Source organism: Amblyomma americanum, chromosome 9, assembly GCF_052857255.1.
Source record: "Amblyomma americanum isolate KBUSLIRL-KWMA chromosome 9, ASM5285725v1, whole genome shotgun sequence".
NCBI lineage: Eukaryota > Metazoa > Arthropoda > Arachnida > Ixodida > Ixodidae > Amblyomma > Amblyomma americanum.
In genome coordinates this window covers 69,044,876-69,051,533 of record NC_135505.1, presented here as the reverse complement: position 1 = coordinate 69,051,533, position 6,658 = coordinate 69,044,876, and positions in this window count along the sequence as shown.

Sequence of the window (6,658 nt, the reverse complement as noted above, 5' to 3'; positions counted from 1 at the left end):
GCGCTGTTATGGAAAAACTTATCGTGTATTTGGTTTGCATGTCTGCTGTGCATTATTTGCCGGAGTGTTATCCAGCAAACAGGTATTAATAGTAGGGGTGGGTGATTTTATACCTGCCTGCGATCACTGGTTCGTGAAATAGTGTGGCCATGGCTAGCTTCCAATCTAAAGGCAGTTTCTTGGACTCTGGTTAGTTGTTCATCAAGTAACAGAGAAAGGACTAATGTGATCTCCGCAGTGTTCCTAAGTATGGTCGGAAACGCTGCTGGTGCATGGTGTTTAATGCAAATTGAGATTACTGAGCAGAGTGCTGGAATCCTGAAATATACCTGTGCACTTGCGTAATGCGGGTACGGGGCGCAAACTGAGAAAATTTTTTTCACCGGCAGACACTAATTAACTTAAAAATTTTATCTTTTAGTTCTTGCGGCTGGCGCGACTGATTACTTTGGAATTACGTTATATAGGCGGTCATATTTCTAGAGTTCCTCATTCGGCAACATTCTTCGCACGTCTTCCGCGATATTCACAGGAAAGCTTAGACAGATCAGCGTAAATGAGCAGGCAGATTAGTAGAAGTCGTCGCTAAATTTCTCCTTAATGTGGCGTAGCTGCTGTTTTGATGTGTCTTTCCTTTCGACAGTATAAAAAGACAGAAAACGAGCTATCAGTTTCTCCGGTCGCTATGTGAAACACGGCGGAAAGGAGTTGGGTGCCGATCGTCACCACCTTGCGTCCGTAGTTACGCCGATCGGGATAAGAATTTTGACGTGAATATCTTGCAACACATGCGTGCTACGGAATTGTACCAAATGTAATTCTGTCGAAATACTATTGCCTCATAGTTTCTATTACAAATGTGCCGGCTTACTTCAGTGACTTGAGCGATCATGAAATGATTGCATGACTTGCAGTAATAACATTTGGGAGGCCGAGCGTGAACGTTGGGACGAGGGAGACGCAACACATCTCTCGTCCCATCGTCCGCCCAGGCCCTCTGAAATGTAATCGCACCAAGTAGACCTGAGGAATGCCATTTTGTAGTAATGATTTTTGCCTCACTTTGTGTCCCCCAAGCGGCCTAACTTCATAAGAGATCTGTAAGTCTTAACTTTGAACACTGCATTAGCTGCGTTTTTTACTCGCGCTTAAATCAATAAAATTGGGTAATCGTCGGTGGAGCAGGGCATATAATGGTGCTGCGCATATAACCTCGCCTAGGGAACAAGATCTTAGACAAACCGAGATAATCTCACAGAAGTTCTTAAAACACGCAAGTAAAGGAAGGCTGCAGGTAATGCCGATCAAGCATAGTATAAGCATTCCCGATATACGTATTTGGTGCCTGCGTCACCAAGTTATATAGTGATAAAGCGGCCCCTATTGATAATGGGCTCCTAAACAATCGTTGTACCAATTCGACCCTGTAATTTCTGTCCGAACAATTAATAGTGTGCAGCAGTATTTATTGTGAGCGTACATACATTGCGCAACCCTAGATCGGTGACATACGGTGGTATGACTTTAACTGCACGTGCATCCAATTTTTTTTGCGACAATTACCAACAGAAGAATTCACGTCGTCTGCTGCCAGATTTCAATACTCTCGTCCTCTTACCTCACTCGTCATGCGGCGTCAACAGCGGGTCGATTAAAGCGCCCAGGCCGCGATGAGAGATGCGCTACCGCTGCAGGTTCAATGACCATGCAACCTGCTACTCGAGTACATTGCAAGACATGCACCAGACGTCGGCACAAAACGAGGGCCAAGACAGAAGCAATGAAGACGTCGCTCTTCATGAAGCCGACAGACAGGCTTCTTGTTGGTCGTGGTTGCTCTTTATTTAATTTCTTTCCTTTTGTCACTGTGAACAGTATTGCATGAAGAAGATCAAGCTGACATCTGCAACTTGGGGTTCAAAACAAATCACTTGAGCAGTCCAAGCCAGAATGTATTGAGGTAAAAGACCTTGAAAACAAGCACAGGTGCTCAATGCATCTTTATAACTGCCTCCTATTCCGAGTGTACCTCGTACTTTTCTGATATATATTGACACGAGGATTGGAAGTAGAAGAAGAGAGAGATCGCAGCCTCTAGAAGTATACGACGCTGAAGTGTAGGTCCGTTTCCCTGGTGCCCTCGTTCAGCCGCTGCAGTTCCTTTTCAGTGTAACAACTGTTACACATCTGGTGGAGCAGTGTTGGGTACGCTTCCCGACCTGCGTACGCCTACGAGATAAAGACGGCACTCACACCGGTCCATCAGCGCCCAAGCCGCCGCCTCCGCGGTGAGACACCTGAGTTCGGGCCTCTTGACAACCCGACGAGGAAGACGCAGCCTCGACCGACGGTCCCACCGGAAATGGCCACAGACAGTAGGTTCCCGGCGCCCATCCTCTACCACATGCCGCGAACACCGCCATCTTTTCACGGCGACGTGTACGAAGATGCGGAAGACTGGCTGGACAGCTTCGAGCGGGTCGCCCGCTACAACGGTTGGAGCGACGACCGTAAGCTCCATAATGTGTATTTTGCGCTCGAGGACTCCGCTAGGACATGGTACGAGAACCACGAGAGCAACCTGTCCACCTGTGAGACATTTCGCCAAAATCTCATAGCTACATTCCCCAACGCAGACCGCCGGGAGAAAGCTGAAGCTGCGCTTCGCTCCCGTAACTAGCGGACTAACGAAAGCGTCCGCATGTATGTAGAGGACATGACGCGCTTCTTCAAGCGTGCTGACCCATCCATGGCGGAGGAGACGAAGCTTCGCCACCTCATGCGCGGGGTCAAGCAGGAACTTTTCGCCGGTCTTGTGCGCAGTCCACCGCGTACTGTTGCCGAATTCCTCACGGAAGCGACTACCATGGAGATGACGCTCCTGCAACGAGCCCGGCAATACAATCGGGAAGTAAGCACGCTTGGGCCCGCTGTTTCTTCGATGCCGCTAGGGAGTGATGCGGCCGTTTTACGGGACCTAATCAGGCCGATCGTCAGGGAGGAATTACAAGCCCTCCAGCTGCCTCCCAGCGCGCCATCTGTTACATCGCTGTCTGAAGTCGTCCGGGATGAGGTGCGCTTAGCAGCACAGCAGCAACAACTGCCTGAGATCCCAAGACAGACTGAGGTCAGACCAACCTATGCATCTGTCCTCTGCCGGGCCCCAACGCCAGGCTACGACGTGAATACCGCGACTCACGCAGCGCAGCAGTCTGGTCTTTCCCGCGTGCCTGCTCGACCAGCTTATCAGCGGCCACGGAAGTGTGAAATGTGGCGTGCACCGGACCGGCGACCCTTTGCTACCACTGTGGTGAGGCGGGACATCTTTACAGGGTCTGCCCGTACCGCCGAGTGGGTCTGCGTGGTTTCGCGCCCGACGACCCTTGCCCCCGGAATGGCGAACGACCATTCGAAATTGAAGCTCATCTGTCGGCCCGTCAGAGGCCTGGGACATACGGTCGCTACGATCCTAGGTCGTCATCTCCGCTGCGTTACCGTTCCCCAAACCCTCGCCGAGACGCCGGCTACCCTGAGCGGCGTTCTCCCAGTCCACGCCGGGAAAACTAATTCCAGCGGTCTCCGGAGGCAAGGCCGCTGCTGTCGGGAAAACTGAAGATCCTCCGCCGCCGATATACCGACACGCTGATTCCTCACCGGGGCAGGGTAGCGACAGCATCCGACGCGCTACTTCTGAATTGCGTGTGACGATTGACGGAACTGACAACATCGCTTTACTTGATACTGAGGCTGACTATTCCGTGGTGAGCCACACCCTCGCCCAGGAATTGAGCAAAGTTTTGACACCATGGTTGGGCCCTAGCATTCGCACGGCTGGAGGGCACCTCATTAGCCCGGCCGGAAGGTGCACAGCCCGAGTCGGCATCCGCGGTTTCGTCTACGTGGGTGAATTCGTCGTGTTGAGCGAGTGTTCGAGAGATTTGATCCTGGGCCTCGACTTTCTACAGGCAAACGGTGCTGTGATCGATCTACACGAGGCGCGAGTCACATTTTCGAAGAAGCAAGCCGTGGCGCACAGTAACACAGAAGGCCCAGGAGTCAACGCTCAGCGTATAGTCGAAGACGACGTAATGCTGCCACCACGGTCCAGTGTGCTAGTGTTCGTGAGGAACGACTCGTTTCACGACTACGAAGGTATTGCGGACAGTCACCCTTCGCTGTTGCTCGAGAAGGGTGTGGCTATCGTGCGAGGTCTTGTTGAACTGAATGACGGCTGTGCGACAGTTTTTCTGACGAATTTCACGAACGAAACTCAGCGCCTCGCCAAGGTAACGGCCGTCGCCCTCCTAGACGACGTGGACAGGTTGCCGAATCTGTGCCCCGTACAGGTGAATCTTCACGACGATGCCGCACCAAGTAACGCCCTTCAGAAGGTTAAAATCAACCCGGAGTTGTCACCTCATCAGAAGAACCTTCTGTCGTCGCTGCTACTTGATTTTAAAGATTGCTTCGCGGCGAGCTCCAAGGTCGGACGTACGCCGGTAGCCAAGCATCGCATTGTCACCGATTCGGCCACGCCACCAGTTTGTCAGCGTCCATACCGCGTTTCGCCTAAAGAGCGCGAAGGTATTAGGACGCAAGTCGATGAAATGCTTGCAGACGACGTTATGCAGCCGTCAACAAGTCCGTGGGTGTCGCCGGTGGTTCTGGTGAAAAAGAAAGACAACAAGTTGCGATTCTGTGTTGATTTCAGGAAACTGAATAATGTTACCAAAAAGGACGTATACCCACTCCCGAGGATCGATGATGCCCTTGACCGACTCCGGGACGCCAGGTTCTTCTCTTCCTTAGATCTGAAAAGAGGATATTGGCAGATCGAGGTGGACGAGCGAGACCGCGAGAAAACGGCTTTCGTGACACGCGACGGTCTGTACGAATTTAAGGTGCTCCCTTTTGGACTTTGCTCCGCTCCGGCCACATTTCAACGCATGATGGACACTGTTTTAGCTGATTTGAAGTGGCAGACGTGCCTTGTGTACCTGGACGACGTGGTCATCTTTTCGTCTAGCTTCGAACAACACTTGCAGCGATTGCGCATTCTTCTTCAAGCTCTTCAGCCTGCACAACTAACGATCAAGCCAGAGAAATGCCATTTCTCCTTCGAGGAGCTCCGCTTCTTAGGACATGTTGTCAGCGCACAAGGTGTTCTTCCAGACCCCGACAAGACTTCAGGCGTCTCCAGTTTCCCACGCCCAACCGATAAGAAGGCCCTCCGACGTTTTTTGGGCCTCTGCTCGTATTACCGCCGCTTTGTTAAAGATTTTTCTCGCCTAGCTGAGCCATTGACTGCCTTGACTCGAGATGACACACCCTTCGTATGGGGAAGTGCCCAAGACGCAGCCTTCGAGGAACTCCGCTGCCGCCTTCAAAGTCCACCAATACTAGCTCATTTTGACGAGAATGCAGAGACTGATGTCCACACTGACGCCAGCAATGTCGGCCTCGGAGCGATCCCCGAACAGTGGCAGGACGGCGCAGAGCGAGTAATCGCCTACGCGAGCCGCACACTTTCTCGATCGAAACGGAACTATTCGACGACCGAAAAAGAGTGCCTTGCCGTCATCTGGGCTCTGAGTAAGTTTCGACCTTACATCTACGGCCGACCGTTTCGTGTTGTCAGCGATCATCACTCGCTATGCTGGCTGGCCAGCATTCAAGACCCTTCTGGCCGGTTGGCCAGATGGAGCCTCCGTTTGCAGGAGTACGACGTTACGGTCGTCTATAAATCGGGTCGGCAGCACCAGGACGCGGACTGTTTATCACGAGCGCCCGTGGAACCGGCTACGCAAGACATCCCCGAATATTGCCCTGTTCTTTGCGCCATTAGCATCTCCCGTATGGTGCAGCTTCAACGAGCAGATTCTGAGTTGGCGCCACTCGTTATGTATCTGGAGGGTTTGAATTCTCATGTACCTCGTGTGTTTCGCAGTGGACTACAGACCTTCATTCTGCGGCGTGGAGTCCTCTACAAGCGCAACTTTGACAGCAACAAAGAGACGTTTCTGCATGTTGTGCCATCCCAGTTACGCTCCGAAATCTTAAGCGCTTGTCATGATGAACCACCCGCCGGCCACTTGGGGGTTAGTCGCACACTGGCAAAGATTCGGCTTAAGTATTACTGGCCTAATTTACTCCCATGCGTGCCTAGATACGTAACAACATGACGGGATTGCCAACGGCGCAAATCTCCTCCTCTGAAGCCAGCCGGCTTTCTGCAGCCCATAGCACCACCAAAGACCCCCTTTCAGCAAATTGGCATAGACCTCCTCGGCCCTTTTCCGAAGTCGACCAGAGAAAACCGGTGGATTGCGGTCGCGACAGATTATTTGACCCGATACGCTGAGACCACGTCACTTGCAAACGGTACTGCTGCTGAAGTCGCCGACTTCTTCGTCCACAACATCGTCCTGCGTCATGGCGCTCCTGCAGCTATCATTACTGACCGTGGAGCTGCCTTTACGGCCCGCTTCACTCAGGCTGTACTCAAGCTCACGCACACCAGCCATAGACGTACAACAGCCTACCACCCGCAGACAAATGGCTTGGTAGAACGCCTCAACAGGACCTTGACCGACATGCTTTCCATGTATATTGATATCGAGCACAAGACATGGGACGAAATTCTCCCATACGCAACATT